This window comes from Cavia porcellus, unplaced genomic scaffold (assembly GCF_034190915.1).
Source record: "Cavia porcellus strain 051 isolate PalLab524CR breed Dunkin Hartley unplaced genomic scaffold, mCavPor4.1 scaffold_7, whole genome shotgun sequence".
NCBI classification, from domain to species: Eukaryota; Metazoa; Chordata; class Mammalia; order Rodentia; family Caviidae; genus Cavia; species Cavia porcellus.
In genome coordinates this window covers 93,921,324-93,948,581 of record NW_026947490.1, presented here as the reverse complement: position 1 = coordinate 93,948,581, position 27,258 = coordinate 93,921,324, and the positions used below count along the sequence as shown (strand labels likewise).

At 38.3% G+C, this 27,258-nt stretch overlaps 1 long non-coding RNA gene across 1 annotated transcript in view; it reads left to right on the top strand.

Annotated features, from left to right (window-relative positions):
• The window catches only part of LOC134477060 (uncharacterized), a 262,057-nt gene extending 236,497 nt beyond the window's left edge, over positions 1 to 25,560 (top strand). Inside the window, exon 4 of the long non-coding RNA XR_010048970.1 lies at positions 22,491 to 25,560. This is a non-coding gene — a long non-coding RNA (uncharacterized LOC134477060). The remainder of the gene's footprint in view (positions 1 to 22,490) is intronic.
• Positions 25,561 to 27,258: the final 1,698 nt, after the last annotated feature.

The following is a 27,258-nucleotide window of genomic DNA, read 5'->3' as shown; positions in this document are numbered from 1 at the left end:
GCCTTGTTCTCACAGGTTACATGTTTATCAGTGACTCATCCCATATATAAAAGTTAGTCTGTCTGATTTAATATTGATCTGCAAAGAGTATGTTAGGCTTTAAGCCAATAAGGGCCCCTTGGCTTCTCCTTCTTTGTATGAATCCTCCAGGAGATATTCAGAGAAAAGGAACATCCAAGGAAAACTAGCACTTAGAGCATGTGGAATACAGTGGGAAGTTCTGTTGAAGATGGTTTTATAGTATCTGTGGAGGTCTTAAAACCATATGCGTCTAATTTTTCAGGTGATTTTTATTCTTTATCTTCATTGATAAGGAAGAGTTGCTGTAACATGCAATTCTTAGTTTCGATCTTTCCTTTATGTGCCTTTTCCTCCACCCTATAAATGAGAAACCATTACAGTTCAGCTCAGTTCAGTTGTTTTAAGTATGTAACTCAATTTTTTGCTTTGCTTATTACAACATCTCATGTATAATGATTAAGAAAAAATGATGGGGTACACTTTTCTCTGATAATCTAAGAAATGAATCAGTTGAAAAACTGTGCCTTGAATATCTCAGGTGTTCTTCAGATTGGGTCAAAGTACAGGAAAAAATGAAACCCTTGTTCAAATTCTTGCCCTGCTTCGCAAAATCTTTGCTTGGATGTAGCATACTCAGAGTAAGCTTTCTGGCTTAGATTTTATTCCTAACAATATACCATGAGATACTGGCTAAGTTGCTTAACTTTTTCATGTGAGCTCTCCTGTCTGCATAAGAGGCATTTGATGGTGATCATCCCATCCACATTTACTGAGTCTATTTTCTTGTGTCACTATATTAGGTACAGTACTAAGGTACTTACCCAGCAGAGATATGGTAAAGATCTATGAGATAATGGAAGTAAAATGCTTTACTATCCTTGAGACAATAAAATTGTAGCAAGTCAAGAGGTTATAAACTTAAAAATTCATCAGGGTAATGCAGCACCTTCAGAGTTTTCATAGTTTTAAGATTTATCTGGTTGATGTAGAGGTCAGAACTAATCACAATAGAGAAGAGTTTACATTGCACAGGGGAAAACTCTGCTTAGGGTTCAGAATGTAAGTACAAGTCAGAATAAAAAAAAGAGGCCAGAATAAAGAGACAACCTGGATAAATGACTACAAATGGATCATAAATACTGGTTTAAAAAACAAGCAAGATCATTGGATATAAGGAATACTATACTGAGCAGATTAATATTCTGCCCTTCTCCAATCTGCTCTGTGTTCTGTGATGTTGACCCCTGTGGACTGTACTGTGGAGGTTCCCTTACCACTGGTGTCCAGTTCAGTTTGGCCAGTGAGCACTGGCGTGAGATCAGCATCGAAAAGACAAGGACAGTCACACTGTTCTTCGTGGTCCTTGACTTGTTTGGGTGGATCTTCAGCAGTAGAGGTAGTCTGCATTAGGTTTCGCTGAATTTAAATGGCACTATTACCTGCCTTTGTGTTTTAGGCCTAAATGTACTAACAGCTTCCTATTGCTGCTAATCCCTGGGTGTCTCAACAATTTCTCTTTGTTATTTTACCCTGATTACACCTCTATAAGTACCATTTATAAAACTATTTTTGCTGGAAACTTCCACGGTGAATTCTGTTCTTACCAGGATCTTGACAATTAAAAAAAAAAAAAAATATATATATATATAGTATAGTATAGTGCACATATAATATATAACAAGAAGTTGCACAAAGTCCAGAAAGAGCCTTATATAAATTCTGCAATGTTTTTCACATGAAAACAAAAACAACCAAGTTTTCTAACCAACCTTCCCACAAGATGTTCTTGAGATATTTGGATTTTATTTATTTGAAACTCTGGAACATCTCACATAGGGACATCAAAATCCTCTGATGAAACAATTTTTAAACTGAAACTCACTATGAAAATATCTGAGAAGGGGTGAGAAACCCCAGACAGCACTTTGCACACTGATCTTTTGCTTTACGTGGTTGATGACGTACATTGTAAGTCAGAAGAAAGGAAAACATTCGGCAATTCTGGCTTTTCTTAGGCAATAATGGGTTTTGCAGGTCTGGGGACAGGATTTAATCTGAGGTTAAAAGTGACCAGAGCTTTGTGTCACATGAAGAATACGATGAGGTGACAATGATCTGCAGCCTGGAAGAATACTCCAAGGTTGACATTTTGTGACTTTCTTTGCTTCTCCTTTGTACTAGTCACAAACATGCTACCAAGTGGGAGCTATAAATGAGACCACTTCCTGCAAATAAGGCTGTAATGAGATTTTTTAGCTGGTCACACGCCAACATGTGGTGATAAAATATTTGTTGACCCTCCCTCCCAGGGTTAGTGATGTTAAACCCTGGTCTGCATTCTTAAAACAAACCAAATTTAGTTTAGATCACAAATGAGATCGAAATCTGTCCTTGATGGTAAAGATAAGGTTTTTGCGCAATGCCAAGTGACTTAACTGCAGAAAGCCTGTGACTTGACCTGGTATCATGGATAACAGAGTGGTTACTAATCATTGTGCTTCGCTGGGCTTGCTTTGGCTAAGTCACTGTCCTGGCCTTAGAAATAAGGCACTGAGATAGGCTGCAAAAGGCGAAGGCGTCCCTGCAGCCAGCTATCCACAGGAGGGAGGCCTACCTGGAAAACACTTTCCTCCCCACGATTTGTCTGTGGATTTTCCTGTTGTTTATTTAGGTTTTTTGTTTGTTCGTGTTTAGATACTGGTGGGCGAGAGGAACACGAAGGGCCCTGGCATAGACAGAGGCTTACAGGCAGGAGAGGGTGGAAGAGAAGGAAATGGAAGCCAAGCTTTTCTGTATTCCACTGTCTATTCTGATCAAAGCAAGCAGTTCCCGTTCTAGTGGCCCTTATCATAGCAACACCAAGTGATTCAGAACACAGCCTGTTGGTTACAGTAGGTTCAAGAAAATGAGATAGGAAGACATTTGAAAAACACATAATTGGATCGTAATATGAACTACTCTGCCTTTTTTGTTTGTTTGTTTGCTTGTTTGTTTTTTTGAGACAGGGTCTCCTTATGCAGTACAGGTGGGCCTTGAGCTCACTCTGTAGCCCAGACTGGTCTCGAACTTGCAATGATTCTCCTGCTTCAGCGTCCCAAGTACTGGGAGTACAGGCATGCACCACCACACCCGGGAAGCTACTTATTTATTTTTTTCATTGCAAATATAGGCAACTGGTTATTATTGTGTGCAGATACTAATAGTGATACTGTGGACACAAAGGTAAAATAATACTAGATCTATACTCTCTACAAGTTTACTTTTTGACAGACAATAAAGCAAAAGACAAACCAGTAAATAATATAATGTATAATAAATGCTAATTTATCTGTTGCTTAATATAAAAAATAGACTTCTCAAACTGTTGAATTTATTATTTCTGTTTTACTGAGAGCTGCCAGAAAGAGACTTGCCCCAATCATCTGAGATGGGGCTGGGCTCAAACTGCCTGACCTCAAAATCTGTAGGGATCTGGGTGAGTTCATTTTGTGTTTCTACATTTTGCTGCTCTTAAAAGATGCCTTCAGAAGTTATCCTCTCTCAGGCCGAAGCACTTCCTGCATATAAAATCCTTCTGGCAATTAACCATGGACAGTCTGTGAGAGCCACTACTTCTTTATTTAGATCTGTTACTAAAATTTTTTATTTGGCTTGATTAAAAGCTTGGTCATTATATGTGCTAATTTGCCACTGCTATAATAAAATAGCTGAGGCTGGGTAAATTTGTTTTGGGCTATTCAAAGCGTTACACTTGCTTCTGTGGCTCTGAAGAGAGTTCATGGCAAAGGCTTCCAATGGCAGGAGGACCTTTGCAGAAGATCAGATGGCGAGACGGGGAGCCCGAGCCTGGGGACGAGGGCTAGTCTTGCTCTTTTTATAACAACCTACCCTCATGGGAACTAACTGAGGTCCTGGGCTTCAATGATAACTACATTAATGCCATCCAAGGAGCCATTCCAGCGACCATATCACAATTTAATAGGGACCACCTCTTAAAGGTTTTACCACCTGTCATATCACCATAGTAGGGGCCAAGCTCCTGGAACATGAGCTCTAGGGGAACAAACCGTATCTAAACTACAGCGATAATGATTCAATTTTTGTCTTCAATTTTGCTGTAAACTTTTTCAGGGTAGAGACACTTGAAAATCTTTAGCCGTTACGGTTCTTGAGAAATTCACATCCTACCTTGTGCACTTCTGACATTTAATATGGGGTTTACCTAATTGAGTCTCTAGAAGTGGCGGTCCTGGAAATGTACTGAAGGATTCCTATTATTATCTAAGTCACAGAAAAGAGCCTTGTTCTTAAATTCTCATCAAAGGGCATCTAGTGGTAAAACTCGGAGCATTTCTTCTTTTAAATGTAGTCTTGGTATTATTACACTTCTTTGAGAAGCAAAGCAAAGTGGTCCAAAGTATTTCAGTATTATTAAATCATTAAGGAACTCTATACCCTTATGCACGTCTATTTGTAGAAGAGGATCCATAATTGTTAGATTTACTATTTACACTGGGATTTTTAGCATATAAAATAAAATGGGACCTCAGAATAAAATGACTAGGCATTAAAGTAAATCGTGTCTTAGGAGGACATATTTCTCCCCAACTGGATTTAAACAATATTCAATGCAAACTTCGCTAACCAATGTCCAGAGCGCAGCTTATGCTGAGCCTTCTATCATCTGAACGAGGCTACCCTTTCATAAGAGGACTTACCCCATGAAACAGCGTTTCGTTTCAACGTAACATTTCTTAAGCAACAGTGACAGAGTCAGTCAGAGAGTAAGTACATATAAAAACAAATATAGCTTTTGTGAACGTGTACATACTCAGTCCAGGACTCGTTTTTGCTCCAAATTCACTGGGGCTCCGCAGATCTGAACTGTGAGTGACGCTAAAAGGAAATGGTTGAAGGTATAGTCATGTTTTATTCACATGAATGTATTTCATCATTTGTTTAAAATAAAGAGAAATCTGAATGTAAGAGGGTGTTATGGAGGGTAATTCCTTCCGTATGTGGGGCGGTTTCCCGTGCTGCCCACCCCTAGCTGACATTTACGTGGTCAGTGTGTGAGCTGCCTCCTCTCTTGTTCTGGTCACCTACTTGAGAAAGGTGATCAAAACAGGCTACGTTTTGCAGCATTTCGGCTCCGTGATGCTGAGTTCCCAGTCTGGTTCCAGTAAAAGGCCATGCGTGTCACGGTTCTGCTGGGTGTGTCTGTGTACACTGGCATCTATTGGTTGAGCATAGTGCTATGGTGCAAAACCACAGAGGCCAATTGCTGTGTGTGTGTCCAGTGCGAGGACACTGGTTCCATACATTGCTGTCATCCTATATGACATTTCTAAAGGGTAAGAATAAACTTAATACTATTAAAGACTTAGGTTGAGACAAAGACAAGTGTTCAAATCAACAGTGTTGGGACAAAAGAGAATGAAAATAAATAGGGAGAAAAATAAGGGAACAAGTATTAGATGATCATCAGAGTCAGGTAGATTTTTTTTTCTTTCACTATTCATTCAACAAACAGTTCTTCACATTCACCGGATACTCTTCTAGGCTTTATGAATAAAGAAGTGAAAAACAGATTTTTTAAAGTGTGTCTGAAATGTAGAGATGGCTAAGATAAATTGCAGGGCTGTGTATTAGTTTGCTAGGGGTGGCTTAGACAATAAAAGTCATTGTCTCCTAGGTCCACAGGCTGGAATCCCCAGATCAAGGACCGGCAAGTTTAAGATTGGGTTTCTTCCAAAGCCCTTCTCTTTGGCTTGTGAATAGTGCCTTCTTCCCATGTCCACATCTCAAATTTGTCTCCCCTTTTCTGGTAAGGATGTCAAATCATGCTAGATTTGGCTCCTTCCACCCATTAAGGCCTCATTTTAACTTGCCTCTTTAAAGTAAAGATCAGTTATTTTCTAAGACACTGGGGTTGGCACTTCAAGATGCGAATTTGAGGAAGGGGGATAGAGTTTAGCCTGTAATTATCTATTGAAAGGCTTCAGCAGAGGTGACCACAATAGCTTGGGAAGCTCAGAGATGGCATAGTCAGTGGCTTTGTAGAGCATACGAGGCATGACCAGGTCTCACAGGATGTGCAGCAATTATCTGGGGTGCAAATATTCCATCTTCAAGGATGTATAGAGCATAAACCAAGAATTCACGAGTACATGATAACATCACATATTCATACAACTGCATCCTGTTTTCAGTATAAAACTACTGTAATGGTTTGTGTCCTTTGTAAAGTAGTGATGGGTGTGGGGGAAGATACTTGCAAGCAGCAAAGGATGTTGGTGTAGCATGGAAGCTGAGCTGGGAGTTGAACTGAATTAACACAATCATGGAAATACCAGGTTGTAACTGTACAGGGAAGAGGCAGAGACCAGAAGTCTGCCCACAAACTGCTTGTTGACTACCCCATGCTTGGACACTATGTCAGGGCTTCTTCGGCTAACAGCAATTATATCATACAGCGTCTCCTTTGAGCCCCCCATGTCACCAGGGACCTCTGTCAGAGACCAGTAAGACTCACACTTTGTTTCTTTGCTGTGGTTTTCATTGTTAAGCAGGCAGAGAGTTTTCTCCTTGGTGAAGGCTTAAAAAAAAAGTTTCTAGATTTTCCAAATCTATGGCACCATGTTAACTCACTACAAAATTAACAAAGTTTTAGATGACAGTAAAACTGAAGAAATAAGAAACTGTTTTCCGGTATTTTATGATACAGGGCAGCAGCAACAACAAAAAGTCCTCCCTCCACTGTCCCGGCTGAGAGTTAAAGACAGCAACAATGATTTGGATTTTAAAGTAAAGTAAGAGAATATGTAGGTTGTAGAATATGCGAAAATTATGGATTGAATCAAAAAGTTATGTTCCTCCAAGGAAGCTGCAGGTGGGCCAAACGCTTTATTTGAGTTTGGTTTTGAGGATTAAAAGGAGGAAAATTCCATTTTCTGAGGCATTGAAAAACGTAAGCAGAATGCAAGTCAAAGATGTCCACCATATGGATTTGAATGGATCAGCTTTCAGAGAACAGTGACATAAGAGAACAATTCCCATCTTCTGAAGTCTGGTGAGCTCAGGAAGCAAGAGAGGTTTGCAATGCCCTGAAATTAATTTTCTTGCTTTTATGATTTTAGCCGGTGTTTTCATTTTAGTATTGATATCCAGAAGCAGTTTCTCAAAAGACCAATCTTTTTTTAATCACATCAAATAACCAAATGACACTATTCATTTACTTGAATAACTATAATATGAATTTCAAAAATCACTGAGTCGTGTCAAGTTCAAATGCTTAGGATCAAATCTGCATAGACTCAAGTCAACTGGGAACTTTCCTTAAAAATTTTGAAATGGATGTTTAAATAAATTGTAGGAAAAAACAATGGTAAAATCTTGAATTAAAAGTATTTAAATATTTGCTCCCAAACTGCTCTAACATTTTAATTCCCTAAGTTTGACTGATTTATCCATTTTTAGCCATTGTTATTATTAATTGTACTTGAGCTCTTTTGACTTCTGGCAATATAAAGTTCTAATTTTATTTATACATGAGTTTTAGTTACAGTACCAGCAGGAAATTTAGACATTAAGACCATTCGTCTAAATTATCAAGAAAAAACTCCAGGCAACAGGATGAAAAAAGCATTTCCCAAGGATTAATAAATGATATAGTACAATGGTCGCCTTGACTATGGTTCCTGAGTCTTGATCCAGCACTTTCTGCCACTTCTGCCCTTTATCCAGAAGATTATTCTTGCAGAATTCTGCCATTTGGCCTAACCCATTTTCATGAATCCTCTTCCTAGTGAGGTCCTAGCCAACCAGACAGAGGTTTGAGTTAAGGATAGATGGAAAATGATCATGGACACTATTAATACATAGGATTCACCATAATCAAAGTCAAATTCAGATGCACTTTTTAATTGTAAGTTGTTCAGTTATTTGCATTTCTCCTCCCCTCAGTTAAAACAAAGAATGAACAGAAAACCCAATCTGTGAACTAGATCTGCATGTTATCCTTTGAATATGAACTTCCCTCATTTTTTCTCTATCATATTTGCATTTGTGTGTGGTGGATGTTCTTTATGAAAAAGTCTGTTTAACTGGAGGAGGGACAAATTTAAGAGACATATTATTCACCCCTAATTATGTGCATAAATAACACTTGATATTGTGATTATGTAAAGACATAAGTCATGGTCTAATGGTCTCATTATTTTATCGTGAAAATTTTAAGACAGATAATGTAGCATTTCAATTTTAAAAAGTTTCTTGGCTACCTATTAGTAATGGTTTCTTATTCTTTTTTAATTTACTGGAAAGAGAAATCTTAATAGCATAGTGGGAAAGATATGAATGAGCTTTCCCAGTGAGAAGGAAGCATGCACTATTCTAGACAACAAAATATCTTCCAGCAAGAATAAACTAGGTTGGTTCCCCAAAGAGGTTCAAAGGAAAACTTTCTGAGAGAAAGTGATCTGAGCTAGTCTTAGCATCCTAAGGGGCTAGTTGTTTTATAAAGCTGAAATCGAAAGCAAACATTCTCCCTTCCACACTTGCCCTGATTGGCTGTGGGGTTGCCTATGGCTACAGCATGAGCCCTCATTGCTACCACTGCATTACCCTGGCTGATTTTGCTTTGTGGGCGTGAGGTGACTCTTGCCTTTAAGATCCCTCCAGGTATCATAAAATTATCCACTGAAAATTTTATTCTTGGATATGGAATTCTTACTTATGACAATGTATTGTATCATTTTCTAAAAATTCCTGCCTACATTCATAGCTGGTATTCTGCTTACATTTACCAGGTAAGGCTGCATACATTGGCGTCTCTTGGCTAAATCATATAGAAAGAGCCCATTCCAACCCAGAAGAAAATAGTCACTAGTCTCACAGTGGTGGGCAAGGGCCTGTTTTTAAGCCGGTTCATCATAATATAAAGAATAGGAGCTATTCTTTATAGGTGATCTGTCTCTTCTCTCTAGTAGCTTTTAATATTCTGTTCTTATGTTGGATTTCTAGAATGTTGATCATGAAAAACTCACAGTGCTAGATCTTTACTGGAAGGTGAAACCATTCTGTTTAGTGACATACTCAGGAAAACAATGAAGAGATTCAGCAGTAGGAGAGTTTTAAAGAGGCCACATGTGTACAAAAATAAATGTTAAGCTTTGAGGCAACTCTGTGCAAAGTTAAAATTATTGCTGACCTAGGGTTTTAGTTTAACAAAGGATAACTGTAGTTATTTTATTTTATTTTATTTTTTTGTCTTATTCATTTTTATCGGTACCAAGGATCAAACTCACGACCGCCTGCTTGCAAGGCAGGTGCTTATGCCACTGAGCTAAATTCCCAGCCCCTACTGTAGTTATTTTAAATGAAGTGATCCTAGAGTTGATTCCTAGCACACGAGGAAGCTTTAGAATGTTGTTCCCAGCCAGTAAGAACAACCCCAGCATCCCAAGCCTGAGGACACATGGGAGGTCCCTGCAGGCCTAATTAGGCCATGCCCAGCAACTTCTAAGCTCCTAACAGTTGCCTACAGTCTGCCCTGGGGAACCAAAAGTGGGCCAGGTGATTCTCAGTGCAGGCGAGAAGCTCTGGAACATTGCTCGAAACCTGGAAATACAGGAAAATGACAAAACAAAAGAGAAAAATGCAATCTCAAACTTCCAGCCCAACTCAAGCAAGCCTAGGAGACAAGGACATAGACGAAAATATAAGCCATACACCTGAAATTCCTGAAATGATAACAACTGAAGTAAAAAAAAAAAAAAACAAAAAAAACCAAAAACCTCTGGGAAGCTACAAAAGAACTCAGATCAGAAATAATCTCCCAAGTAAAAGAAGAAATGATAAATATAATGAAAGAAATGTTGAACACATGTAAAGAAGACGTAGTTAAAAAATTAGAGGGACAATGCAAAGAGATGGAAATCCTGAATGAACAATATAAGAAAAAACAGAACGCATGAAGCAGATTCAAAGAGATATACAGGAAATCAAAAATTTCATCAAAAGTTGGCAAAACTGCCTCAATGAAAGGGAAGATAGACTTTCAGATCTTGAAGACAACATTGCAGCTAATGAACAGGAAAGGAAAGATATTTTAAAAATAAGGAATCAGGAAATAACAATTCAACAGCTGCCAGATGATGCAAAGAAAAATAACATAAGATTTATAGGTATAAATGAAAAAGAAGGTGACAACACAAATGACGTCAAAAGGCTATTTACAGCACTAAAAGCTGAAAATTCCCCAAACATGAGAATGGAAATTGACATACAGATCAGGGAAGCATATAAAACTCCAAATAACCACAACCAAAATTGAACTACACCCAGAGATGTGATAATCAACATTCTAGAAATCCAACATAAGAACAGAATATTAAAAGCTACTAGAGAGAAGAGACAGATCACCTATAAAGGAAAATCTATCAGAATTGCAGCAGACTTCTCAACACAAACAATGAAGTCAAGAAGAGCATGGAGTGAAATATTTCAGATCCTAAAGGAAAATGACTTCCAAACCAGACTGATGTACCTTGAAAACTGTCTTTCAAAACTGATGGAGAAATAAGATACTTCTATGACAAAGAATAGCTGAAGAACTTCATGATTACCAAACCAACTTTTGCAAAGAATATTGAAAAACATTCTAGATAGACATAGGAAATAAACCACTAAGCAAGGCAAACATTTAAACAGAATAGAAAGGTAAAGAATCAACAGCAGAAAGATAACATGTCAAAAATAAACCAATATATATCAGTTATAACCATTAATGGAAATGGCCTCAATTCACCAATTAAAAGAAACAGACTGCAGAATGGATCAAGAAACAACATGCAACCATATGCTGTCTACAAGAAACCCATCTAACCCAAAAGGAAACTCATAGACTGAAAGTCAAAGGATGGAAAACAATACTTCATGCAACAGGAACCCCCCAAAAAGAAGAGATAGCTATTCTGTTTGCAGACAATGTGAACTTCAAGCCAAGAATGATCAAAAGAGATAAATTAACAGAAGTGAAAAATCAAATAAGCAATAACACAATTATAGCAGGAGACCTTAACACACCATTGACACAAAAGGACAGATCAACTAGACAGAAAATCAGCAAAGAAATAACAGAACTCAATCACACCTGTGAACAAATGGACTTGGTGGACGTATACAGAGTGTTCCACCCAATAAAATCAGAATATACGTTCTTCTCAGCAGCACATGGGACATTCTCTAAAATAGACCATATACTAGCCCACAGAACATACTTAAGTAAATGCAAAAGAATTGAAGTTATCCCAAGCATGTTATCAGCTCATAGCACCATGAAACTAGAAATTAATAATGAAAGAAACTGAAAAAACACCACAAACACATGGAAATTGAATAATACACTCCTGAGCAGTCAGTGTGTCACAGAGAAAAATTAAAGAAGAAATTAATATCTACAAGCAAATGAAAATGCAAATTTATCTTACTGGAACCTGTGGGACACAATGAAAGCAGTCCTCAGAGGAAAATTTATTGTGGTGAATTTCCACATCAGGAAAACAGAACAAACGCAAATAAACCATCTGATGCTACACCTCAAACATCTAGAAAAAGAAGAGCAAGTCAAGCCCAAAGCCAAAAGCAGGGAGGAAATTATAAAGGTCAGAGCAGAAATCAATGTGATAGAGACTAAGAAAACAATACAAAGAATCAATGAATCAAAGAGTTGGTTCTTTGAAAGAATAAATAAAATTGATAAGCTGCTAGCCAACCTTATTTTTAAAAAAGGAAAGAAAAAGTCAAATTCATGCAAGACGGAATGAAAAGGGTGAAATTACCACAGACCCTGTGGAAATACAGAAGATCATCAACACCTATTTTGAAAACCTCTACTCTCATAGGCTTCATAACACAGAATAAATGGACAGATTCCTAGAAACATATGAAATACCAAAGCTGGATCAAGAAGATGTAAAACTGCTGACTAACCCAATTTCAATTAATGAAATTAAAAATGTAACTAAATCCTTATCAACAAACAAAAGCCCAGGTCCAGACAGATTCATTGTGGAATTCTATAAGAAATTCAAAGAAGATTTAATGCTGACATGCCTCAAACTTTTCAATGAAATTGAAAGGGAAGCAATCCTTCCTTATTTATTCCTGGAAGCAAATATTACTCTAACACCAAAACCTGAGAAAGACCCAACCAAAAAAAGGAAACTACAGGCCAATCTCCATAGAACAGAGATGCAAAAAATCTCAATGAAATATTGGCAAACAGTGCAGCAAATCATTAAGAAGATTATACACCACGACCAAGTGGGATTCATCCCAGGCATGCAGGGATGGTTCAACATATGGAAATCAATAAATGTAATGCACCATATCAATAGAGCCAAAAATAAGAATCACATGATCATTTCTATAAATGCAGAAAAAGCTTTTAATAAGATCCAACAATTACTCATGATAAGAACCTTACAGAAAATTGGAATAGATGGTCTTTACTTCAATATGATAAAAGCCATCTGTGACAAACCAACAGCCAGCATCATATTAAATGGCCAAAAACTGAAAGAAAGCACTTACCAATCAGGAACAAGACAAGGATGTCCATTATCACCACTCCTATTCAATATAGGGCTGAAAATTCTAGCCAGAGCAATTAGACAAGAGAGAGAAATAAAAAGAGTAAAGATAAAAAAGAAGAAGTTAAATTATCATTATTTATAGATGACATGATATTCTACATAGAAGACCCCCCCCAAACTCCATTGAAAAACTCCCTGGTATAATAAATTCAGTAATGTTGCTAAATACAAAGTCAAGACTCAAAAAACAATGACATTCCTTTACACAAATATAAAATCCCTGAGAGAGAAATAAGAGAAGCCTCACCCTTCACGATAGCATCCAAAAAATGAAATATTTAGGAATCAATCTAACAAAAGAGGTAAAGGATCTATTCAGAGAAAACTATAATTCCCTGAAAAAAGAAATTAAAGAGGACCTCAGAAAATGGAGAGACATCCCTTGTTCATGGAGAGGAAACAAGCATTGTGGAAATGGCCATTTTCCCCAAATTGTTATACAGATTTAATGCAATCCCAATCAAAATCCAGTAGCATACCTCACAGATCTAAAGAAATCATTCCTAAAATTCATCTGGAACCAGAATTGACCTAGAATAGCAAAGGCAATTCTAAGCAACAAAGGCAAGGCAGGAGGCATCACAATCCCTCACTTGAAGTTATACTACAAAGCTATTGTGATAAAATCAGCATGGTACTGGAATAAAAACAGACCTGAAGATCAGTGGAATAGACTCGAAGCTACAACTACAACTACAAACACACTCAGCCACCTTATCTTTAAAAAAGGGGCCAAACACAGTCACTGGAAGAACAACAGTCTCTTTAATAAATGGTACTGGGAAAATTGGCTCTCCATATGCCAAAAACTAAAACTAGACCCATGCCTATCACCATGTACTAAAAAGTGAAGTCTAAATGGATTAAAGATCTAAATATTAAAACAGAAAACGCTAAATCTGTTGGAAGACAAAGTAGGTAGAAATCTTGAAGATGTAGAGTAGGTAAAGAATTCACGAACAAAAATCAAACTGCACATGAAATTTCACAGAATCAGTAACAGAGATCACATCTCTTAAAGAATTTTTGCAAATTGAAAACAATCTCCAGCATAGTGAAAAGAAAACCCACAAATTGGGAAAAAAAATCTTAGTGAACTGTTCCTCAGACAAAGGACCTCTGTCAGGTCATATAAAAAATTAAACAAAATCAGATCCCCAAAATTCAAAGAGCCATTCCAAAAATGGGCATCTGAGATGAATACACACTTCTCAGGTGAAGAAATACAAATGACAAATAAATACATGAAAAAATGTTAAGCATCATTGATCATTAGAGAAATGAAAATTAAAACCACACTGAGATCCCATCTCACTCCAGAAAGGATGGCCAGGATAAAGAAAACGACCAACAACAAATGCTGGAGGGGCTGTGGGGAAAAAGGAACTCTCCTGCACTGTTGGTGGAAGTGAAGACATGTGCAATCACTGTGGAGGTCAGTCTGGAGGATCCTCAAAAAGCTGAGATTGGAAGTCCCATTTGACCCAGCTATTCCACTTCTAGGCAAATTCCAAGAAGAATTGAAAATATTATACCACAGTGATATATGTGCACCAATGTTTATAGCAGCACAATTTGTAATAGCCAGATCTTGGAAATAACCTAAATGCCCATCAAGTGAGGAATGATAAAAAAAAATGTGGTATTTTTATACAAAAAGATATGATCTATAGAGAATGATCACACTGAGATATTTATAAGTAAATGGATGCAACTTGAGACCATATTCATAAGTGAAATAAATCAAACTCACATGTGTAAATACTGTATAGTTTCCCTAGTATAAGAAATGGTAAGTGTTCATAAGATACAAAAAACTCAATAAATACAGTGAAAGAATAAGAATCTGCTTAAGGGGAAAAATAACATCTCAGGGAAAAGAAGGGAAAAGAAAAAATATCTAAAATTATATAAACACACAGGATAGCTAAGATGATTGTGCTACAAATTCTATAAGTTCTTGGAACAAAATAGTTAACATTAATAGGATTGGAACAATTGTGCATGCTATTGTATGGTGGTCTGAGGATCTCTTGAAGATCATTATGTAAAATAACAATCCTAGTTATGCTTCTATCACCTTATTTGGAAGGCCTATATTGTCAATGTTTTGGGCTCTTTGCTATTGTTATTTATTTGTGTTTTTTGATTCATGTTTTTCTAGGAATTTGTTTTGTTTGGTTTTGCTTTGTTTTGTTTTGTTTTTCCCTCTAATACAGATATAGAGGTAGAGGCTTATACAAACGTAGAATTTCTCCTAAACAGTTTTCGAGAATCGATCATGTTATGCATGATAAAATGAAGAGCTCGTTTGAAAAAAAAAAGAGACATTAAGGTACCCAGTGTTGATTCTGTAGCATCATGCTGTGAAATCTAGTAATGTCGTTATTCTTTGCTCAAGTGATTTTAGTTTTTGTTGTTGTTGTTTAATTTCAACATACATGAAGGTATGGGCAGCTATTTTGAAGAGAATGAGAGACATTATGGCAGTCATTGTTGACTTCCCCATTGTCTGCTTTTGAAGGCTTATAATGTCTTCATCACTCTGTTCTGATGAGTTTAATACTATTTTGTTTTGTATGAAATCATTGTGTGTGAAGACATGGACAACTATTCAGAAGAAAGCAAGAGACATTGTGGTAGCCAACAGGTAGATCTCCTGTTGTCTTGCTCTGAAATCTGTGTCACTTACATTGTTGTCTTCTGATCTGCTTTGTTCTGTTTTGTTATGTTTAGTTTTATCCTCTTTAAAATAAAATTTTAAAAAATGAAGTGATCCCTTAGAATTCTTTGATTTCCCTCTCATGACGATAATGCAAGTTTGTCTTTTGAAAACAGGGATTTAGATGTGTTTGTCTAACATGCACAGGATATAAATAGAACCACTTAAATACAATGCAGAGGGGAATTTGCCTTAAAAGGGTTTTCTGAGCCTGCCGTGTCGCTACTAGTGACCAGGCGTTCCTGGAAGCCACATATCCAGGACTTGCTCAGAACAGGAGTTCTTCACTCCAAGATCCCAGTAGACCCATGGCCTCCCATTCCCCTCCCTCAGGACAGCAGCTATAAGCACTGTCTGTATCAAAATAGTTCTGTTTAAATCCTGTCTGGAGGAGCCGTCCTGAGAGTGGCGGCCAGTGGAGCCAGAAGCAGACAGTTGCGTGTGTCTGTCCTTTCCTCTGCAGGGCCAGTCTCTCGTGTTTAAAGTAAGAGACTCTCAAGTCAGGAAACTGGTCAGACGTCCAAACTCTGCGGTGACGCTGAGGCCCCTGGGAGCCGGAAACACACATGGACTGTGTTCCTTTCCATCTCGGTCAGTTCCAAACATCTACCTCTGGTGCTTCGGGGGCCTGGCTGAGGGCCCAGCTCTAACCTGTTCGGAGGCAGTGTGCAGTTCAGGGAGGTCACTTGTAGTTTTTGTTTTTACTGTTTTAAGAGAGAGTTGGGTGTGTGCTGTTGGCGCTTTTACAAGAGGCTGGTGAAGGGAGAGGAAAACGGAAAAAGTAAGACTGTTTTTAATTCATCAAACTGCTGCTGATTGAGGAATAATAAACACAAGCCTGTTTCCTTGATTATTTTATAAATAGCAAATATTTGGGTGAGGAATTTGATAAGTGCGCAGACTATAGGAATTATTTATCAAAATGATGCGTCAGTAAAAGAAACAAACAACATTCCCCCAAAAAGCTTTTGGGTATGTCTGTGAGATTCTTCAGTCTGGTTCCCAAGGTCCTGAGTCATCATTCCCCGCATCTTTTGAACTCGATCAAAGCGACACAGGGCCTCTAAGTGGAAAGATTGGTTCCATTATGCCAAAGGCAATAAGATAGTGTCCTTCCCAGCAGTTAATAGGCAGGAATGTTGTAAAATACTGTGTGGTTTTCAAATACCAAGGCGGAAGTTATCTGGTTTATAATCTCCCTCGTCATCTGGACTTGTCTACTGGCTTTCCCAGGCGTTGCTGTTTCCATGCTAAACTGAACTGATAAGGCCAGAGATGTGCTGCCCAAAGCAGGCGACCACTCTGCGTGGTGCCTAACCAGTGTGGCCCTCGAGCACACCAACCCCCAGGTGCTCCTCCAGACCCCAGCTGCAGTTCTGGGATTTTGATGGTTCTGAGTTACTGTCAGAGCCTCCTGACTAAAGCCACTGACCCAGGCAGGCAGCAAATTGCATATAAATGAGCAACGCAGGCCCTGAGGAGATAGGAGGGAACATAGGAACTGTGGTCATGGCGTTTTTCTGATACTTAAAAATTAAAGTGGAACTGTTTTGTCCATTTGGATTGCAGGGAGCTTTAGCATGGGAAAAGAACTTTTCTGAAGTTCTTATAAGTAAGTAGGGTATCGATTTTTTAACGTATCAAATGAAGAACAATAAAGCGATGTTTACGTATTTGTTGTTTAACAAATATTTTGAGGCCAAGGCAGGTTCTGGGGAGATGAGGGCAAATAACAAAGGTCTGATTCCACAGGGTCTCCAGAATGGAAAACACCCACCACGTGAACTATGGTTCACTCAAGGGGAGAAGCTTATGACTGTGGAGACAGAAGAATACACACCCACCATCTACCTCCCAAGAAGCATTATGAGTTGCCCATTTCTTGTGATTCATTTTCAATCTAGAACTTAGGAAACACCAAATTCCATGGGCCATCAAATTCCATGACCTTATTACCCTCTGCCCTCTGGTTCCAGAATTCTTGAGTCCCTAGAGTCCAGCTTGACTTTGCCATGCCTGTGTTGGTGGTAAAACACAGAATTCTGTCTCTTTTTTCTTTTCTTTTTCTTTCTTTTTTCTGTTTTTTTTTTTTTTTTTTTTTTTTTTTTTTTTTGGTACCAGGATTGAAAGAATTCTGTCTCTTGTTGAAGCAAAGATTCTTTGTGAGGCAGAAATATCCATATGTGGAAGGCATGGCTTTTTGAGTCCATTGTGGCCCACTCTCTCTTCCAATGCCTTCTTAAACTCAGCAGCTAGTTCCTCCTAAATCAAGATGTATCTCAGGGTCTTTGAAGTCCTTGATACCTCTTAATTCAAATTGCAGGTTATTCTAAAAGACCCAAAATTCTCAAATATCTTAAATGTATTACTGGGTAGAAATGTATTCCATTTGTCAGCTCTAACCAGTCACAGAGACTGCAACCTGCAAGAGGACAGGGACCACGCTCATGATGGATGAGATACGGGCGAAATGAACAGACTCTCAGTCAACCCTCCTGTTTTTGCCAAGTGTTTTAACGTGACAGGGCTGTGTCACACCCACAAATGTAGCTCATTATCTTAAGAAAACAGATCAGATTTATAAAAGACATTTTTCTTTTGAGTAGCTCAAAGAACTACAAATATAAGATGAGTTATCTGGCAGAGACCCTCTCGCTGAGCCAGACATCACGCAGATTGTACGTGGAGATCAGAATGCTTTCCAACTTTGTACAACCATGTCATACTTGTACGATACCTTTCATTTGAACATTTATTTCTCTAGAACTTTTGCAAAGGTGTAGATAATTTACAACTTATTTTATGGCAGAGAAACTGAAATGGCTAACCATTAACAGGCTGTGTTTTCTCAAAGTTACCCAGTAGGTAATTAGTAGATTTAAGAAAATAACCCAGGACTACAAATTTGTAGTGTCTTGGCCTTTCCCCTCAGACCTTTATACCCTAGGTGATCTTAAGTTTAATGCCATAAGAATGTAAACAGTTAGTACTGGAGAGGTTGGTGGACAATTATTAAATACCAGATAAAACTCTCACCATAGGACATTATTATGGGCAGTTTGACGGCTTCTTTGCCCGAATTTCTTTCCAGTGTAATACAACTTGTAAAGGGAGTTCAGAGAAGGGAAGAACCTTTTCCTGCACATTCACATGTGGTAATCAGCACATGAGTGACCAGTCCTGGCACCACACACCCATACCTTTAAACATCTATGTATATGAATACTCTTCACACCCCAGGGAGTCACGGTCACATGACTCTTGCTCTGTGTCTCCAGGACAGAAAGATTCTAATGAAATGCTATCAAGGCTTATGGGTTGTGGCACTGCTGACTTCAGAGCTGAGCATTGCTTTATAATGTGGAGGGTTTTAGATAGCAGGAGCACTTCAGTAAAGAAAAAGACAAACTAATGAACTTGTCAATCCCTTTCATATTGAAAACCAAAGTATTGCCTCCTAGTAGTGCTGAGCATCTTTTTCCTTGTTCCTCTTTAGGGAGAGCAGTTCTGGGACTCTTTATGCTCCAATTGGTGGTTCCAGAAATTCCTAGAGGTTAATACATTTTCCTTAGTTGTACATACATAGTGGTCAAGGAACCCTGTGCAGTATTAGCCGCGTTGTTTTAATTTCATTTGGTACATGTGTATGGCTAAATGGATCAGCAAGGAATTATGTTATTTATCTAAGCATAAATAATGAAATACATACTTTACAGATCTCAATTTTTATTATAGATGCATGGATCTGTTCAAAGGTTAAAAAAAATTGTTACTATATTGTGGGGACTGAGAGAGACAGTAATTTCTCCAGGGTTTTGTGTCTCTATTTATAAAAGAAAAATGTTGAATCTGATGTTTTCTAAAGTATCTTTCAGTCTATAAGTTAATTCTTTAGTAATTCTACTTACTTATTAATTATATGCTTCTTATAAGTCTTAAATAACCTTAAATGAAATCTATTATAAACTTTATTATAAAACTTGCTATAAATTTTATAATATAATATAAATATAAATCCTTCTTGTAACCATTTTACCTATTCAACCTCACTTATTAATGCATCAAACATTTATTAGATTCAAAATATATCAAATGTGGTGCTATATTTTCGGTAAGTCATAGTTTATGTGCTCAAGCTTGTCACAGACTAGAAGATACATACTAATTAGTTTACTATCTCAGATCATTTAGGTTGCTATAACAAAATGCCTTAGGCTAGGTAATTTATAAACAACAAAAATTTATTGCTCACAGTTCTGGTGGCTAAGAAGCCCCAGATTAAAGTGCCGACAGTTTTGGTGTCAGGTGAGGGCTAATTTTCTGCCTTCCATTTTGCTGCATCCTCAGATAATAGAAGGAATATATAATCTCCTTGGGATTCTTTTATAAGAACTGTAATTTAAACTGGGCATAGTGGTGCATGCCTGTAATCCCAGCACTCAGGAGGCAGAGGCAGGAGGATCACCACAAATTTGAGGCCAGTTTGGGCTACATAATGAATTCAAGACCAGCTTTGACTGCCTGGTGAGACCGTGTCTCAAAAAAAAAAAATTAAAAAATAGTAATTTAATTCATGAGACTGAGTGCCTCACAACCCAATCACCTCTGAAGGCCCTATCTCTTAATCATAGCACTCTGGGGATTTTCAACATATGATTTTAGAAAGCCACAAACATTCAGACCACAGCAATTATCATGTTACCATACACTAAGTCCAACGAGAGCCAAACCTGCACAAGCAGGAGGCCCAGAAAAGGGCTGTGTACTTTACCTGCGCAGGTGGATGGTGGGCCAGGGACGGAGGCTTGGAAAAGGTAGTGTGTAAGTAGAATCTCAATAGATAAGTGGTCGTTAACCCAGACCAGAGATACCGGAAGACATTTCAGGTGAAAGGGCCATGCCCACAGAGTCACAGTGCCCACAAAGAACTTTTAACGTGAAGAATGCACACTTAGCAGCACAGTGTGTGATGCGAGCATGGCACTGGGTCTGGAGAGCAGACAGAGATGACATTAAGAACCTTAGATGAGCTTTATTCTGTGAGTAATGAAGAAACTCCCAAAGTTACACGTGGTGAGGGACAGTAAAGGCACAGGTGCAGCCAGGGATATAGCTTAGTGACACAGTGCCTGCCCAGCAAACACAAGGTCATAAGTTTGATTCCTAGTACAAAAACAAAAGATGTAGGTGATAGTTGCATCATGATTGGACAGTGGTCTGAAGGAATAAATTAAGGGAGATCAGAGTAGAATCAGGAGAATAAACGAAGGAGCCACAAACGTCATCCAAGTGAGAGATCCGGGAGCCAGGATGGTACAGTGAGAGAGGGCTAAGGCTGGCAACATTTTGGAGTGACGGGGATCCATGGAAGTAACAACCCAGTCAGAGTGTCCGTCCCTCATCTGGGCTTCTGGTTCTCTGAGTACAATGAACAGCAGTAAGAAAAATTAACGTGTTCTGTGTTCACAGTTGTGCATCTTTAAGACTGTTCTTACTTATTTTATGTGTCTTTTACAAATATAAACTATGATTCTTTTATTGTCGTGTGCAAGTTGCAGTAGGAACACAGATACTTCGTATCCAAGAGGATCCTCCCATTGGTCCTCACTAGCTTTGGAAATTGTGGATAAATCACATACGGTGCTCACTTGGTCGTCTGTCATCCAAAAGGGCTCTTGTCGAGAGGAAGTTTACACTTTTCAGCAGGACTATTGCCATCTGTTACATAGGTTTTTAGTTTTTAACAGAGAGAGAGCCTGTTGTCACCCAAGGACAGCAAGCCATCACTTCAGTTTAGGCATCTACAACTTTCTGTGCCAGTGAGTCAGAAGCAAAAAGTTGGGTTTTCTTATGAAAGGCAGATGCCTTTAATATTCAGAAACAAGTTTTGGCACAGTCAATGGGGCAAGATTACACCCAATTCTCTGGAAACAACTGAAGGCTTTTGGCAAGGTTTAGGCAGCCTGAATAAGCAAAGGATCCATCAGGGAATCAACGAATGCCTTTGGGAAGCTCCAGAGGCAGCACGGGCTGCACTCCCAGCTAGAGTTCTGTTGTCCAAATGGCATTCTGTGATTTACACAGCTTTGTATAAGATTGGAAGCACTTTATGAAATGGCTTCCTACAATTACATTTCCTAAGAATTATTAGGGATTAGAATGTCACTCTTCTCGGACACTCTGCCACATACTTTTCTGTAAACAGTTTATGCAAAAATAAAAGAGAGGGGATGATCAGTTGCCAGTTTGTGGGAGCTTGTGCACGGCAGCTTACTATGGCCAGTTTGTTCTGATTTATGTGGCAGCTGCTGTAGGATAAGGACTACAGTCATCCTGATTCCGCACTACTTTATTTTTTAAAAGTAAAGCCTAATAAAAGGCTTCCTTTCTACAATCCCTGCCCTTTGGGATGAGGCAAATTCCCCAAAGAAATTGCACACGTTTCACAAAAACCATAAATCCTGCGGGTGACACTTTAATGCCGTAAAGTCGGTGCATAATAAATGTCTCTTGTCATAAGTTAGAGCCTTCCTGAGATGTATTGACCTTTGAAGTTTCTCTAGTAGGTAGGCTTTAGATCTTACTCAAAGCTATAATATATTGGTTTTAATTTTTATTAAGCATAAAATTATGATTAGAAGTCTTCTGAAATGTTTCATTTGTTTTTAATGACTTGAAATTATGCTCAGATTCAGTAATGTGCATTGTTTCATTTTTCTAGCAGTGAAAAATTATGAACCAAATATCGCAATAGAGAAAGTGTTTGGGAGATATTATAGAGTAGATATCTTAGACAAACTGCAATGTAATGAGAAGGGTTCAAATATATACACTACAGTATTTAATATTATTGTCTATTTCACCTTACATACACAGATAACTTTTTAATGTACTAAAAGGGCACAAGTATCTAAGATTCTGTATTATTAATCTTACTAATTGCTAAGAATATCCTTTCTGCTATCAAAGTTTGATTTTCTGCTCCAAAAATTATTGGATATATTTCATCGGTTGCTGGACATTTGGAAGAATTTCAGCAACGTTCAGGTCAGCTGATTTCTCTCACCCCTTCCTTCTTCTCCATCCAGATACACAATCCTCTGTAGACTGGAGAGTACCACAAGGTTCCTACATCCCTGAACAGATATCTCTGCATTCTGACACCAGAGGAAGTGCATATGGGGATCCTGACGCTACATCCTCTGAAGGAAGTTTCCTGTAAGTCTGTTCCGCAGCGGGGCTGTAGGGATAGCTTTTCTCCAGGTTTTCTGACTGGATCAGAGTGTCTTCAAGGTTTCTGTGAATTGGACATTCATGGTAGGCCAAGCAGCTCGCGCAGCATGAGCCAAATGGCCACAGACTCTGTCCTCCCCTTGGAGGTGACCTCTCACCTTCAGGTTAAATGTGCTTGGAATATACTGAAAGAACATTTCTAGTGTTAACTTTCAAAACCAAAATGCACAGCTACCTAGTACAATGCTATCTGTGTAAAAAAATAAAACATGCAGAAGTACACGAGGACGTATGTGTACACTTCTATAAGCTTTAAAAATAGTTCAAAAACCAAAGCCTCGCTGTGGTTCGGAAGACAAAGGGAAGCATGTGTGTTCTTTGCTTCTTTCTATCTATAAAATAATTTTGAGGAAACCTAGTCCTAAAAACAGAATAAAATATCTTTATAAATAGACATGAAAAGGAATACTGTTGAATAGAATAAAAAAAATTTTGTAAGTGTGTAAGGAAGGTTTAATTCTTATAAAAATTGACAGTAGATGACAGATAGGCAGATGGATAATCTGTGGGTGAAATTTAACTATATAAGACAAGTTGCTATCAAAACTTATTTCTAAGGGGTGCAATGAGGGAGAAGATCTTCATTTTCTATTACACATTTCTGTAACATTTGATTTTTTTTTCGAGAGAGAGTATGAAAAATTTTGCTATGTGTTTTATGCCAAATAGCCTCAACCGACTTCTTCATTTAGGTGATAAAATTATCTTGGGTACTATTAGAGAGACAAAATATATATACATGAGTTAAAGGACCATAATCATAAACACTTACTTCTTAGTTTTTCCAAATCCCTGTAACTGCCTTTACCCATTAAAGTGCTAAGTCCCAGGGGTTTCCCAGCACCTCTGTGCTTGGTTTGGAGCAGTTCCTCTGTGGGATGACCACAGGGAAAGGCCGGGGTGGGATTCAATGCAGCAGGAGGCAGAGGTGACCTACTTGAGCCCTTCTGTGCTACTTTCCATGAACACCACGGAAAGCACAGCTAGGCTGGGAAGCGAAAGGCCTTTTCTGCCTATAGCCCTTCAGTTTGACCTTTGATATCTTTGGGGCCCTGCTGAGACTTAGCAAGCAGATTCAGTTTTCATTTTACTCTAGGAGCATTCATTTGAAGGTTTTCATTTGAATTGTCCTGAGTCTGGGTCTCAGACCACAGGAAGAGAAGCCCTCGCTTGCGCTTGCGAGGACTGCCTAGGCACGCTGGTCTCTACCTTCCCTTCCCACCAGATTCCCGAGTATGGGCCAGTGGAAAGTGCTGCAGAGTTGCCAAGGCAGACCAATTAGAAAATCCCCAAATCTCCTGGGTGACGTGGTGTGCATGAAAGCCTTGTTTGTGTCATATCACATTGCTAAATTTAGAGAGACAGAATGAATGCAAGGAGATCAATCCAAAAATACGGAAAACTTGCCCGGGCCAGTTAGTCTTCACTTATTTTGAACCGCAGACAGAGTTGGAGTTAATTCCAACTTCAGCCAGTTGCGACACGGTGCTTGTTTCCCTGAAGTTACTCTGGAGAAGGAAGTGCCTTCTAGGTGCTTAATGTTAATGTCTGCCAAGCCCACACAAGATGAGAGCTGGCAATGGTAATTGCTACCCTGATAAACAAGTCAGTTACCCAGCAGCAGCAGGTTGCTGACTGTATCTATCATGAGAGTGCTCACGGAAGGGAAAATAGCAATCACCCAAAGTTCTTAGGGACAAATATCAATAGCCAAAGTATTGTTAATAGTGTGGAGGGCACCATTCATGTTATTAAAGAAGTAGTTAGACCACAAGTATCAATAGACCTTTAAATTCTGAATTAAAAATCAGATTCTTACTTTATGCTGAGATTTATAGATCACTGTATAATTTTAAATATCTTTAACAATTGATACCAATAAGAACTTTTCCCACTTAGGACTATTGGATATTTGGAGAATTTCTTGGATTCTTTTTGCCATTCATCTTGGCATGTGAGCTATTTTAGGGAAACCAATCTTCTCCAGAGTCTTTCCAAATATTTTTATTTATGGAGTAGCCTTTCCACTCCTTCTGAAGACCACATTTAAAAAATACTTAAAACTTTTTATATGGCAGGCTCCTTGCAGTGTTTCACCTGGTGACAAGCTGATAGGTGATACATAAAAAAAAAAAAAAGGAGGTGTTAAAAGAGACATGGAAACAAGCACAGATAAGGATACGGACATACAAGGCAGACATATATAAAAGAATAAGAACTTCAAGAAGTACCCCAGCGCCTTGACCATGATGTTACTGGGTCCCCCTTTCCCATTTATCAGACTGCAGATGCTGAACACATGAGCCCTAAAAGAGACTTTCCCACCTCAGATCCATAATTCCTCTCTAATACCCAACCAAAACGCTGAAGTGAATCACATAAACACAAAAAAAGTGGAATCCAAGTAGAAGAAAGAGAAATGAGTTACATAGAGAAGTAAAATAAGATCACATAATTATCAGGACAAATTATAATTTTATGATTGTACATGCATGTATAACATCTTAATAACCAAAGGTGAAGCACAATAATTTTAATGACTACTGAACCTGGAAAATGTCTTGCTGCTCTTGATGTATAACATGCTGCTATTACTGATCTTTTTATATAAATATAAATATTGATATTAATATAAGTATATATAATTTGAATTTTTGAAAACTTTAGCTGTGTTGTCAACTTTGGAAAAAGTATCCAAGTTTCCAGTGTTTAGTCTGCATTATCAAAAATTAATGGTCATGTTGAATGGTTTAGAATGTTATACTTAATTTTTTTCATTTGTAAAGGGGTAACAGGGCTACATACTGTAGTGAATACGTGAGGTCTTATCTACATGGATTTGACTACAGAAACTAATAAAATACTCACTAAATAATGAAAAAGCATAATAATTTTGTCAATATCCCTTAATTTTCTACAGAAGATTGTTTTGACTATCTCTTTCACATGGTCCCGATTTGTCTTCTAGTCCTCAGAGTCCCTAACTATCAATATTTGGGTTCAACTTGTACTTCTTTTTCAGCCACATATAAAAATGCAAAAAAATCAGTGGTGGAAATAATTTTAAAATGAATTTGACGATTTTAAGGGGAAAAAGATGCAATTCAACATATGAGTGAAACAGAAAGATTGCTCAAAGGAGAAAACGCGCACACACACACACACACAGAGGAGGAAGTGACAGACAGACAGACAGAACTATGTCATTCGGCAAGTTTGTTCACTTTCCAACAACCAATGAGTCATTCATCAGTTTCTGTGCCACATACAAGGCTTGCATACAAAATAATATTTATCTTTCGAGAGCAACAGAAGCCCCCGAGGACTCACATGAACAACAAGAGCCCCTGAGGTCTCACATTACCTCAGTTTCCCTGTAAGTCTCCTCACATGCTAAGCCAGCTCTTACCTGCAGAAGAGCTCATCTGAGGAGCTTGAATAAACAAGGGAAAGAGCCATTTTTTTCCACTTTGCCCAAACAACAGCTACGTTGCTGCTCTTGCTGAAAGCCCTCTCCCTCTCCCTCTCCCTCTCCCTCTCCCTCTCCCTCCCCCTCCCCCTCCCCCTCCCCCTCCCCCTCCCCCTCCCCCTCTCCCTCCCCCTCTCCCTCCCCCTCCGCTCCTCCTCCCCCTCCCTCTCCCTCTCCCTCTCCCTTTCCCAGGACCAAGTGAAGAAGTAGAGCAGTGAAGAAATGAAGAAGAACCATTACTCAACCCCTTTGTGAAGCCGGCACCAGCCAAGATGCTGCCTCAAGCTGTAGAAGGAAAGTTCTAGAAATAGGAGGCAAATAATTCCTCAGCGATTACCTCAGGAAGTCCACCAGCATGATACTGGGAACTGGTGCTGTTTCACCTGGGCAGAAAGCTTGTTGGGAAGATAAACTTTTTCAATTGAGACATCGCCCACTGGAGTTGGAAGAGGCTTTCTGTCTAGACATGGTCTGTGTGACTTCACACCCTGCAGCTTCCGGATCAAAAAATCTGGATTTTGTGTCATTAAAGGATATAAAAGGTGAACAAGAGATCTATTAGTTTCATATTCTACATAAGAAAAATGGAACATGTCCATATTGGTCAATTGTGTGAGACGTGTACTCATATTTCTATATTATTTGCTATTCCTTTCTATATTCTTTTTAACTTTGAAGACAAAGACATTCAATACAAGCAACTTTAATTTTCTGTAGAAAAAAATATTATTCCCTTTTTGAGCCCCTGATAATATCTTTCTGATTTTTTTCCAGAGGGATAAATTTGCCACGAGTATTCCATTTCTAGTGCCAAGGCACAAATTTTTCATGTGAACTGTCTGTGAAATATTTGCTGTTTGAGATCAAGAAACATTAAAGTCTATTTTAAAATGCATAGAAGTTTTTATAGTAAGATTAAGAACTCAAGGGCCAGGGATTTAACTCAGCAGCAGAAGTGCCTGCCTGACAAGTGTAAAGTCGTGAGTTTTGATCCTAGTATGAAAAAAAAAGAGAGAGATTAAGAGCTCAAATAAAAACTTACAGTATAAAAGAGGATAGAAATTCAAATTTTAGTGAAATTCTGCTGATAACTT